Raw genomic sequence first — 14,419 nt, forward strand, 5'->3', positions numbered from 1 at the left:
CTAATAATTTAGAATCTAGAAAAAAAAAAATAGTGCCAAATTACAAGTATATCCGTTAGTGACCATTTGTGTCTGTTTGAATTCCATTACATAATAATTGAAAATTTTGGAGAAAAACAGTGGCAAATTATATACGCTGACTCTAAATAGGCATACCATTGTCTTTTCCTATACATTATAATGGCAAAACATTATAATAAATTACAATTTGAAAAAACTACAGTCCCATTTGCTCTTATTTTTCCCCTTTTGTACGTGTGCCAGCTATTGAATTTTTTAATATTGTTCATGCGTTGGAATGGAAGCTGCAAAAAAAGAGAGTATAAATTATAAATTTGTGAAGGCAGATTTTAATCACATGTAATAGAAATTTATAATAAGTTTTTATAATATATAGTATAAGTTATAATTTATAATAAGTTACTTTGTATGTTCGTACGTATAGGTAGGGAGAAATTAGCAATTTCAATCACTTGATGAGGCAGCCGAATGGCCAAGCAGTGCAATAGTCATGTTCAAAGTCTGAATACCAAGAGACATTTTGTAGGAACTCAAAAGGCATTGAATGGGGTTTAAGAAAACCGTTCTATTACTTTCAGTGCAGTGGTGCAAACATTTGAAAAGTGACTGATACCTTTTATTAGTTTCGATGCATTGGTGCTACGGTTTCAAGGAAGATTGAAAAGTGAGTAACTTTCTTTTGTGTGTTTATAGTATAAGCCTATCTATGCATTACATATGTTTATTCATGTTTATCCGTGCTCTGTCTCTCTCAAATCAAGTGTGAAGCAGTGCAGTGGTGCAAAGGTTTGAAGATACATTAAAAAGGTAAGTCTTACTACCTTTTGTGTGTTTATATTATATACAGTCTATCTATGCATTTGATATGTTTGTTCATATTTCTAAGAAATTAAATAACTAATATCATAAAACTTAGATATTGTAGAACTAATATCAAGCTCAAAAATTGAGGTAATAAAAAGTCAAAAAGTACCTGGAGAAGTGGCTCATCCTATAGTAATAGATTGTAGAACTATGAAAATAGCACTATTATCAACAATATTATTTGCAAATTAGAATTTGATGTTTGGAATCTGGCTCAAAAGTTAGCGACTTGAATACTTATTTATACATGATCTCAACAGATTATATTCTTAATCAGCAACATATATACTATTAAGTCTCTGCCCAATCCATGTGCCGATCAACATTTCAAGACTTATCAGATTATTACATTAGGATAGAAAGATAAAAAACCCAAACACATAATTCACAACATGCAAATCCACAAAAGCAAAAATTAAAAAAAAAAATCAAACGACCAAAAAAAGCATATATTTTAAAAAAAATGAAATGAGAACCAAAAAACATCCAGTCGATCGAACAGAAAATGTGAAAAAAAAAACCCCAAAGACAAAACTCAAAACATGCAAACCCATGTTTAACATAAGAAGCTCTAGGATCTAAACAATAAAATGAAAACTAAAAGATCTAAATGAACACATATAGATCTGATGTTTGCAAAAAAAAAAAAAAAACAAACAGAGAGCTTCTAAGCAGGAGAGAAAGAAAGAGGTGTAAAATAAGTTTAGTTTTTACCTTGCTTCTTAACTCCTTCTCAAGATGAAAAATGGAGGGCTGAAAATGGGTTTAGAGAAAGAAATACAATCTGCCATCGAGATCATTGAAATATAGGGAGAAAGAAAGAGATCTGGACAGAAGATGAAGTTGTTTGAGAGAGAGAGAGAGAGATCGAAAGAGAGGTGGGGAGAGAGAGGAAGGGAAATCAGAATTAGACGAGGAGAGAAGTTTTTGTGGGAGTAAAACTGATTTGAGAAAAAATATCCCTGCCAAGATATCACCATCATGCAAGCTGTAAAGCACCTTGAAAACGACAAATTTATAACTTTACACCTATTTAGTTTTACTCAAAAGATAACTAGAAAAGATAGGATTAATAGTACATACAGAACTCACCAAACTGACTTGCCACTTGCCACCATTTCACCCTCTCGCTGAGCTCATCCTCAACACATGTCAATCAAGCTGGTGTTTCATGACTGCTTATAATTAACAACATCAATGGATCTACAACCAACTAAGTTCTGCATGGGTTCTTATGACACCACACTTATGTTTTGTGTCTTCTACATTTTTATTTTAATTATCATAATTTTTAACACACATTTTTTTATATCTTTTCAATATCAGAAAAAGAATTTTATTTATATTTTTAATAATTATTATTTGCGACCTAGAATTTAATTTTAATGATTATTATTGTATTAATCTCAAATAAATGATTGTTTTAGTTTCAATTTTACGTAACTGTAAACTTTAATATCTTCATGATCCAACAATTCAAATATTTGTAAAATTTTTATGTCTATATTTTTAAAATACATTAAAATTACAGCAAATAAAAAGGTAATGATTCAGTTGAAATCTTACATGGAAGTAGTGTTTTCCAAAATAAAAAGGTAATGATTTAGTTAAATCATTAAAATCATAAAGAGGAAAAATTGAGAAAATGGAAGAAAAATGATTTTTTTTTTCTTATGTGTTAATTGGAACGGCATTGAAAGGGGTTTAAGAAAACCCTTCTATTACTTTTAGTGCAGTGGTGCTAACATTTGGAAAGTGACTGATACCTTCTATTAGTTTCAGTGCATTGGTGCTACGGTTTCCTTGGTTTAAAGGAAGATTGAAAAGTGAGTCTAACTTTCTTTTGTGTGTTTATAGTATAAGTCTATCCATGCATTACATATGTTTTTTCATATTTCTAAAAAATGAACTAACTTATACCATTAACTCATGGAATTCATAAAACTTATTAAAAAACCTATCACAAAACTCAATTCAAAAAACTTATCCATGCTCTCTCTCTCTCTCAAATTAGATGTGGTGAAGCATTGCGGTGGTGCAAAAGTTTGAAAGTACATTAAAAAGGTTAGTTTTACTGCCTTTTTTATGTTTATATTATATATAATCTATCTATGCATTACATCAATCTGTAAGTTTCATGAAATTCATAAAACTTACTAGAAAAACCTATAACAAAAAACAGAGTACAAAACAACAGCATTGATGTTGTTTTTCAGAATTGAGGCATAAAGCAACTCATGGGTAATTAGAATTCAAATCAATATAAAACAAACAAAGTACTATTATCAACAATATTATTTACCAAATCCACCTATTTTTTTGCTTTTACTTTCTAATTGGTATATTATAATTAGGCATAGATTCAAACAATGCAAACACAAATGCATTCAACTGGAGAAAAAACTGTCAAAAGTTTTTTAGATAGTCTCCTTTTTTAATTCTTGCAAATAGGTTGGTTTGGTTTAGTATAATCAAAGTCTAGGACTGATCAAGAACTTAGCTACATCAAAATAAATATCAACTGAATAGTTTCAGTAAGAAAAATTTGCCTACCAATGAAAATAATAATAATAATAATAATGACATGCAAACCAAAAAATTAAAACCCATAAATTTTTAATAAACACAAACTGCAGCCTGACTTGAGCATAAAAAGTTATATAGATGCTTCAGTTCATACAAAAATTATGATATGAAACATCTAAACATATTGATGTAGAAATTCATAAAACTTATTAGAAAAACCTATAACAAAAAATAGAGTACAAAACAACAACATTGATGTTGTTTTTCAGAATTGAGGCATAAAGCAACTCATGGGTAATTAGAATTCAAATCAATATAAAACAAACACAGTACTATTATCAACAATATTATTGACCAAATCCACCTATTTTTTGGCTTTTACATTCTAATTGGTATATTATAATTAGGCATAGATTCAAACAATGCAAACACAAATGCATTCAACTGGAGAAAAAACTGTCAAAAGTTTTTTAGATAGTCTCTTTTTTAGGTCTTGCAAATAGGTTGGTTTGGTTTAGTATACTCAAGGTCTAGGATTGATTAAGAACTCAGCTACATCAAAATAAATATCAACTGAACAGTTTTAGTAAGAAAAATTTGCCTACCAATGGAAAAATAATAATAATGACATGCAAATCAAAAAAATAAAACCCATAAATTTTTAATAAACAGAAACTGCAATCTGACTTGAGCATAAAAAGTTGTATAGATGCTTCAGTTCATACAAAAATTATGATATGAAACATCTAAACATATTTATGTAGAAATTCATAAAACTTATTAGAAAAACCTATAACAAAAAATAGAGTACAAAACAACAGCATTGATGTTGTTTTTCAGAATTGAGGCATAATAAAAAAACAAAATAAAAAAGAAAACAAAAACACTCAGATGTGATCTATGATCAAAATTCTAACTTGTCCAAAAAGTTAACAATCAACTAATAGTGTAAGACAATCCCCACCTTCTATTATAGCTCATCTGAAAACAATTAAGATAATAATTATCAATTAATGACCAATTCATACTCCAGTCAAATGACACACCAATATAAGAAACTCAAGTTTTTCGATAAATCATTATAGACATCCATATTTTCATATAGATCTTGTAAAAATAAAAACCGAATTACGTACTTGAAAAAGCATGCGTCCTTATAAAACTACATCAAAAACTCAAATAATGGCAAATTTAATCCTTTTTTTTTTCCTCCAAGTAGAAAGTGTAGATTTTTATGGGTTTATAGATCCAAACCTTGTAAAAGGCACCAAAGCCCTCCTCCTTAAGCATGGTCCTCGCCACTTGGCCTGCTGATCCCTAACCCAATTGAATCCTCACCTACACAAATCCAAACACAAACAAACAAACAAAATCAAAAATCTATAATACATTTAAACGTACTACACCACTGAAGAGAGTGGAAAAATTCCAGGGAAAAAGACCATTGAATCATAGATCTGAAACCCCGTAAGAGAATCCAATTTGCAAACAAAAAGATCATAACTTTCTTATGGATGTTAGTAAAAATAGAGAATAAAAACATGGAAACTGATCTATACAGAACGTGACGCACCTTGATCATATCAATGGGTTGGATGACGCATGTAGTGAGCATACAAGATGTTCCACCATTAACGAAGGGCTTCACGGTGGGCCAAACAAAAATCAAGTGAAAACTAACATATCTAAAGGAATAGATATAGATCAGTCAAAACACAACAAAAAAATAGATGTTAAAATTTTTCGAATCAATTTCTGCGAAAACAAAAAATAGAGGGAGAGTTTCTTGGCAAACTTAGAGTACCATAGAGACAGGAATGGAGTTAAAAAATTGGAACTTGAAAATTTTTTGAGAAAAGAAAAAACAAAGGGAAAGTTTCTTGTCAAACTCAGAGAACCATAGAAATGAAGAAAGTAAAAAAAATCACAAACCTATAAGAGTCCTAAGGAAATAATAACAAGAATATTGGCAAACGAAAAGAGAGTGAAAAGAAGTTATCGGCAAGGGGTGGTATTGTGGTTTAAAGTTGGCTAGGTAGGGATTATCCACAAGGGAAAAGAATCTCAAGCTCACCAAGAGAGGTAGTTCATTTCTCTTTGCCAGGAGCTTCATGACAAATGAAAGGGGTCTGAGTTCATAGAGAAAGCTCGGGAAGATGAGAGAGGGATTTGTGTGAAGTGAAATTAATATGGGAAAAATATCCCTGCCACCACATCATGATCACAGATCCTACAAAAGACTAAAATACCCTCGTTCAAACCGACACAAAAATAAAGAATCCAAAGGCCACCTTGACGTAGGCTAGTAGACTTGAAAATGGACTCTCTGACCTTTGTTAGGGAACAATTGTAAGTCTCATTGAATATTTCAGACCTATTGGTGGATAAGCTTAAAATTGATGGCTTGATCTATACATACGCACCATCTTGTTGCTACACAGCTAATTGAAATAACTTTTCCTCATGCATTAATTCATATTTATCAGATACACCTACCCTTTTAGAAAACAACTATACATACGCACACTTAAATCTTTTTTTTTTCTTGGCATCGTACGTACACTTAATTTTTGCGTGTGTATATATATATATATGCATATATGATATTTTAAATAATAAAAGCTGGCAGGGCAGAGCAATTTGTTTGGTACATATAGTTTAATTCCAATAATAAAATTTTTATTCTAATTAGATGATTAAATTATTTAATTCTTAAAAAATTATTTTATAAATTTTAAATTAATGCGTTATTTATTTATTTTTGAAATGATAAATATATGACATATACAGTTAACTTAATACCCGGTTTAGTTAGTCAGTTTAAATGAAATTATCTCATCTAAACTGCATGGATGAAATCAACTGGCTAACCTAACGGCCATAATTTGAAACTCTAAATTCTTGGGTTTTTTACTTTTCAACCAATGCCTCTGACATATCAATAGTAAATAATGAAAAGCATGAAAAACTGGTGTGGCGTCAACGTCATTTTTATTTTTCAATCCCATTTCTCATTATTACTCTGAAACATCTGCCAATCTTGAAACCCAACCCATCCCCACTGAAATAAAAAATTCCAAATTTCTTATAAATAAAAAAATAAAAAAATCAAATCATAATTAGCGTAAAACATATATTATTTTAATTATGAATTTTTATTAGAATAAAAAATCCCAAATTTCCTATATATTGAAAAATAAAAAAATCATAATTAAAATAAAATATTTTGAAATAAATATTTTACTTTTTTGGGATTATAGAGTAAATTCGACTAACAACTTCAAAATATATTTTAGGATTTAAATTTATTTATACCTTTTTTTAATTACTCATAAGTATTACTTTTTATTAATATATTCATAACTATAGAATAATATTCTAATTTATAATTTGGATAAAAAAAATCCCAAATTCCCTATGGAAAAATCTTTTTGCAAGCAGATTACATGCATCAATTCGTGTACTGATATTAATACGTAAGGTATATGTTTAATGAAACGATGCGAATTGAAAACGGAAATAATTTTCATGAGATAGGAGATTTTCTTCTTCTCTAATTTTTTTTATATATTTGTTTTAAATAAAAAAGATCATTGATGCGTGAATTGGTGCACGAACATGCCTATACCTAGCAAAACTCTTTCCTATATATTGAGAAATAAATAAATCATAATTAGAATAATATATTTTAAAACAAATATTTTATTTTTTTGGGGATTATAGAAAGTAATTCGATTTAAAAAATATTGCATTCTAACATTTAAAATTTATAAAAAAAAATCTAAAAGCAATTCGATTAAGTTATAATAAAAAACCGATTGATACAAATCATATGCCACATTGATTGATTTATTTTCTCAAGACCCAAATCATCCATTTTTCTCTAAAAATTAACAATAAAATACTAAAACATCATAAAATCCAAATAAAAAATTAGTAGATAAATATTTTAAAATAATGAATTAATCGACAAACACAAGCAGCAAACCTAGGGTTAGCTTTTCAGAGAAAAACAACAAAAACTTATTTGTGTATCATAGCAACCAAATAGATAATGAAGAAAACATAAAATATTAAAAATAATTAGGCAGACAGAGTAAAAATACCAGTGCTGGTCCGAGAGTCGGCTCCGAGAACAACTCCTCCGTTGTAAGTGACGCCGATGATGGTCGTGCCCATGGAATGAGGGGCATTTAGATTGAGTTTGTTAAGATCCATATCTCAGATATTAGCAAAATCCCTAAGCGATGAAACGATGAGCTCGCACCAATGCAGAGGAATCAAAGAGCTGGGAGACGGGAGAAAATAGTGGTTTTGGCTTCAGTGTTATATAAAACTGACTTCTTCTCCAAGTTAATTTCTTCTCTTTTTCCTCTCTCCTTATCTTTTTCTTTTAAAAAATTAATAATGACAAGTGTTACATCTCGCAAAAAGTCTTTTATTGCATAACTTCACGTCCGGCGCAATAACGAAAGGAGAAATTATGTTTGTAGGAATGTGTAAGAGTAATGTATTTTTTCTTTAAAAAAAATTAACAAGAGACTTATAGGAAAAAATTAATTTTAAAAAAATATATGTAAAATTTATACAATTTATAATTATATATAACATTACTCATAATAAAACAACAATATTTGTAACTCTTTTTAAACAGAAGGATACTTATGTAAAATTAAAAAAAAAAAATTAATGAAGTGGCACAATTTCATTAACTCCACCATGATCGCATTATTAAAGATAACATGCACGGGACATGTAGGCCATATACAAGCACTCTGACCTTCTTTATTTAAAATGGTCTCACGTTCCATCGGTTCACATTCCAATTGTTCAGGTAATCTTACAACCCATTTAATTAATTAATTAATTTTTTTTCTAAAAATATCAAACTTATAAAAGGAAAATATAAATACCATTCATTAAGTTATAAGTAATCCAACGTGTTAAATCAAATCATATAATTATTATTATAGAGTCATTTTTATTTTTTGTTTTGTAAACGTGACATTAGTCTTTATTTTAATCCCGTGATTAAGGCAACAAAAAATCAAGGTGTCAAGAACTAAAAAGACACACACATGCATATATATGGTGTTTGTTAATAAATTTTATGTGGTTGTCAGTTGCTACTTTTTATTTATTCATCATGATTCTTGTTTAACTTTATGTATATGGACTTTGGATCCGGATAGGTGGCAGCATGCAATTATTAATTTATTAGAAAGTGGATCCAATGGGATCCATCCAGACATATCATCGATCATGATATGATCAATATTATCATCATGAAAAAAAATGTTAAATCATTTGGAAATCTAGTTCTTTAAAGTTTGGACAGTCCGGATTGTCTTTTTCTAGAAATGATGATGTTCTCATCGATCGTCTATATATAATAATATCTATAGTCAAGTATATGTGTGGTGTAAAGTTTTTATGTATAATTTTTTTAAAATAAATACTATAAATACTTTTAATTTATAGTATTTTTGATGAAGATGGGAGTAAATTCGGTTTTTTATTTCCCCCATCAACCAAATCGGTGGGTGCATCCGAAAATTGAAAGATTGAAACGGCATTTTCTTCTTTACTCTTCCACAAATAATAACCCATCTAGCTCCTCTTTCACTGTCCCTATTACAATACTACACTATGCGCTTATGTTCTTTTTTCACACTACAAGTATCACAACTTAACTATTGACAAAAAAAAATAAAACATAAAAATAAAAATAAAAATATATGAGTGAGTATACTAGGTGGGTATTTTTTTCATGCGCCTTTGTTAGGATTAGCTTTTAATATTAGGGGGGCCTCTCGTCTGAAGAAAAAGTCATATTATTTGTTTAATTTTATTCTTTCTAAATTAATTAATATATTCTACTTTTTATCCATATACTATATATTTGATAAGAGAAAAAAAAAATAATAAGATGTATGGTGAATAGTATAAAAATGATAGGTATAAGCTTTTATTATATAATTTTTAATTGGTTCTTACTAGGAATTTTTTGACAAAATCTATGCTGAAATGACCCAAACTACCACAAAGATGCATGATCCCAATTGGGAAATACAAGAATAAATAAAAATAAACTTCAAACAATGAATAAATTAATTTGAACTAATAATAATATTAAACTAACGTTAGATATAGTTAAATATTGTGAAAATATTGTGTGATTGAATTAAACATTTTTTGTATGTGATATTAAAATATGCTTTTGTTAGATTCCAATTTCATTGTATTTTATCATTTGATTATTTATTTAATTGAGTGTAGGAAATAATTGTTATTTATTTCTTTCATGCTGCTTATGTAGAACAGTATACAACAGTTGAAACAATTATTTCCTTCATTAATATCTACTGAATGATTGACACACATCTAGCTTTATTATTATTATTATTATTATTTAGCTAAGTTCATATATATCCATTGATGACACACTAATATATAAATCCAAACACTTAATTTATATAAATTGAAAGATACAAAATTTGAAAAGATAGTAATTAAAAATTTAAAAATTGTGTAAATTTAAATGATCTAGGTATAATAAAAAACCAATTGATACAAATCATATGCCCCATTAATTCATTTATTTTCTCAAGACTCAAATCATCCCTTTTTCTCTAAAAATTAACAATAAAAAACTAAAAATTCATAACATCAAAATAAAAAATCAGTAGAGAAATATTTTAAAATAATTAGTAGAGAAATAGTTGATAGTTGCTTAGAATAGGGAATTGAGTTTGACAAATAGCTTCTAAAATATTTTTTGTATGTGATACTACCTTAGAATCACCACATGATCATTAACTTCTCTACTTTAAATTGAACAGAATCCTTAAACTCCATATATGGGCTTTTGTTGCTTGTGGCTTGGCTTTCAAAATATCTAGAATTTGTGTTATTCTAGCCTCATGTGGAGGACCTTGCTAGGTTTTGATCACTCCTAAACTCTCTTGCTCTCTCTCAAGCACATACTAAATCTCTTGAAATGTCCATCCTTTTTCACAACCTCCCTATTATTGCCCAAGTACCTTCGTTTACAAGTGCAGTTCATTGAGATATGTTTGCAATTGATTCATTAAATCATTGTCTTCGTTTTAAATAATTTAAGTACTCAAGTATACCAACAACAAGCTTATACAACCTCCATATCAATGGCCTTTCTGATTAGCATCTTTATATGCATTCCTACGCCATATACCAACAAATATCCCAGATATTACAATGTTTAACATTATGACATATGCTGCAGCACTTCAATACTCCTGGCATAGACACACCAAAAGTGAATACACAACCTTCGTCATTCCCTTACGACAAACATGACAGCCCCCATTAGTATAATCACCTCCATATTCTTTACCCATCTATCGTATAGCTAAATTGAACCTTAAAGGGAAACCGATTATACTAATATGCTGATTTCAACCATTTTAGATGGACAAAAGCTGGATGCACTTGCCCAATAGACTTCGATCACCTGCATATGCCGAGGGGGTTAACACTTTCCTCAACCTGGCACGAAACCATTCCGAAGGAAGTGATCGCATTCGATGTCCATGCCGTTCATGCTGTAACACTCTCTTCTTGCCTATATTTGATGTGGAGACTCACTTGTTCTTGAATGGGATCAATCCAAATTATACCCAGTGGATCTTTCATGGGGAGGAGGAAACACGAACTTTCAATGACGACGACGACGATAGTGTTGCTGATTATGCCGATGACTACATTGATGACATGGACCATATGTTAGCTGACATCCAGGCAGACACATTTGTTGATGTGCCCCAAGATCATAGTAATCCATTGCCAATTGGTGGATCAATACCAGATCCCTTTCCAAGTTCATCTTTTGAGCAGCTACTAGAGGATGCCCGACGTCCACTTTTTGCTGGTTGTACAAAATTCTCAAAACTATCATTCATTGTGAAGTTGTTACACATTAAGACACTTGGTGGGTGGTCAATAAGGTCGTTTGATATACTACTTAACTTGTTACGGACTGCCTTTCCTGATGCTGAATTGCCACATTCATATGAGGAATCAAAGTCATTGGAGTGGGGTTTGGGTATGAGTTATCACAAAATTTATGCATGTCCCAATGACTGCATCTTATTCTGGAAGGAAAATGCTAATCTTCATGAATGTCCTACCTGTAAGGCTTCAAGGTGGGTGCCTAATACACACAGGGCTCGTCTTATCCCTCAAAAAGTGTTGAGGCATTTTCCTTTGAAGCCAAGATTGCAACGTCTTTTCATGACTGCAAATATAGCCCGTGAAATGAGATGGCATAAAGAGCAACGGCCAATCGATGAGTCCAATATGAGACATCTTGCAGATGCAGAGTCCTGGAAGAGATTTGATGAGGACCATAGTTGGTTCGCACAGGATGCTCACAATGTTAGGCTTGGCCTGGCAAGTGACGGTTTCAATCCCTTCAATAATATGGCTAAACTGTATAGCATTTGGCCAGTAATCCTGGTATCGTATAACTTGCCACCTTGGTTGTGTATGAATGACCAATTCTTCATGACATCTCTCATTATTCCTGGGCCAAAATCTGCGGGTAATGACATTGATGTTTATTTGCAACCGTTAGTCGATGAATTGCTTGAATTTTGGGAACAGGGGGTACCTACGTATGATGCCTCCACAAAGGAAACCTTCATGTTGCACGCTGCTTTAATGTGGACAATCAATGACTTTCCAGCATATGGGATTCTTTCTGGGTGGTCAACAAAAGGAAGATTGGCTTGTCCATCTTGTAATGAGGGCACTGACTCCAATTGGTTGAAGTATGGTCGAAAACATTGTTATATGGAACATCGTTGTTTCTTGTCGTCTGATCACATGTGGTGAAAGAGGAAAAAAATTTTCAATGGTAAAGAAGATCATCGCATTCAACCAAGGGTTTTAGAAGGATAAGATATTTTAGCTCAACTTCTAATGCTTGGGGATGTGCAATTTGGTAAATCTCATCGAAAGAGAAAACGCACTGTTGAAGAGTTGAACTGGACAAAATATAGCATTTTCTTCAAACTACCGTATTGGGTAACCCTGCATCTTCGACATAATCTAGATTTTATGCATATTGAAAAGAATATTTTCGATAACATATTGTGCACTTTAATGAACATAACTGGTAAAACTAAAGATAATATCAATTCTCGACGTGACCTAGAGATTTTGGGATTCAGAAAAGAATTACATTTGAAGTATGATGGAGAACGTGTTACAATGCCACAAGCATTGTATACATTACACGGTGACGAAAGGAAGAAATTTTGTGAATGGTTGGCCGATGTGAAATTCCCAGATGGATTCGCTTCGAATATCTCGCATTATGTTTCTGTACGAGATTGCAGAATCTCAGGGTTGAAAAGCCATGACTGTCATGTTTTCATGCAAAGACTACTTCCTATTGCTGTGGGGGGGGGGGGGGGGGTTTTACGAACTGATATTACATTGGCCTTGATTGAACTGTGCACTTTCTTCAAGGGGTTGTGTGCTCGAACCCTGGATGTTTACCAAATATCCCAGTTTGAAACTAATATTGCCACAATTCTATGCAAATTGGAGATGATATTTCCCCCATCTTTTTTCGATATCATGGTCCACCTAGCAGTCCACTTACCCCGTGAGGCCATACTTGGGGGTCCAGTACAATATAGGTGGATGTATCCATTTGAGAGATATCTCGGCAAGTTCAAGCAGTATGTTAAGAATAAAGCCCGACCAGAAGGCTCAATAGCCGAAGCCTACATTCACACTGAATGCCTGACATTTTGTTCATTGTATCTCCAAGATGTTGAGACGAAGTTTATTCGAAATGACCGCAACATTGATGGTGAAGCCGAGAATATAGATGGATTCAAAATTTTCAACTAGAAAGTTTGGCCCATTGGTACAGCTACCAACAGGCAATTATTGGATAAACTCCTAACGGAAGCAACATGGTACGTCCTCAACAACTGCGCTGAGGTTGGACCCTACCTAGAGTAAGCATCCATTATCCCTCAAGTGATCACAATATTTTTTTATGGCTTTTTGGGACATCTCCATTTATGTTGTATGTCCTTAGCGTATCTTTCTGAAATTGCTGCATGATTTTGTGTTCTCCAAAATGCAGGGAGCACGCCGAGAAATGTAGGGTGCACATCCCTAATTGTATCGATCAAACACATCGTACTGAATTTCCAAATTGGTTGAAGAAACATGTAAGTTAGCTCGCTCCCTTTATGAACATATGAACCCGACCCTTTCTGACTAATGACTTTCCACCAAAATATTATTGTAGGTTCACGACCAGCGTATCACCAACCCAATTGAGGTGACCGATGATCTATATGTATTAGCCTATGGTCCAGAACGGTGGGTTGCATCCTATACTGCTTGCATTATAAATGGCAAAAGATTTCATGCGAAACAACGTGAACTTCGGTGCCATACACAAAATTCAGGGGTAGTGGTAACTGGGGATGAAAATACTAATAATGTAGACTTCTATGGTGTTATTAATGAGATCGTGGAGTTACACTACATGGGTTGGCGTCGGGTGTACTTGTTCATGTGTGATTGGTTTAACGTTGGTGATCCGAGACGAGGGGTACGAGTTGATAACCATATGACCAGTATCAACATGGATAGGACTTGATACAAGAATGAACCATTTGTGTTGGCATGCCAGGCTTCCCAGTATTTTTACATCAGAGATATAAGGGCCAAAGGGAGATGGTTTGTGGTGCAGCACTACACGAACAGGAATGTATATGACATTCCATCGGTGCCAAGAGTGTTAGAAGATATTGATGGCTCCTCGAGTGATGATGATGCATATCAAGAAACTGAGGAAACATATAATTATGCACCATTGCAGTGCGATGCATGTCCAGTGTCAACTCCACTGAATAGGAATGACATAGAACCTATATTGATTGATGCACGAGAAGTGACAAGTACGGCTGGTTAAAATGTGAGTTCGACAGACTTTATT

At 32.0% G+C, this 14,419-nt stretch overlaps 1 long non-coding RNA gene across 1 annotated transcript; it reads right to left on the minus strand.

Moving 5' to 3' along the window:
* Positions 1–3,785: 3,785 nt before the first annotated feature.
* Positions 3,786–7,754, minus strand: LOC122311639. Its single transcript, XR_006242829.1, has 3 exons — positions 7,518–7,754; positions 4,985–5,053; positions 3,786–4,749 (listed from the first exon to the last, which is right to left on the minus strand). It is a non-coding gene; the product is annotated as an uncharacterized LOC122311639 (long non-coding RNA).
* Between the last annotated feature and the right edge of the window lie 6,665 nt (positions 7,755–14,419).

The sequence above is a fragment of the Carya illinoinensis genome, chromosome 5 (assembly GCF_018687715.1).
Source record: "Carya illinoinensis cultivar Pawnee chromosome 5, C.illinoinensisPawnee_v1, whole genome shotgun sequence".
NCBI lineage: Eukaryota > Viridiplantae > Streptophyta > Magnoliopsida > Fagales > Juglandaceae > Carya > Carya illinoinensis.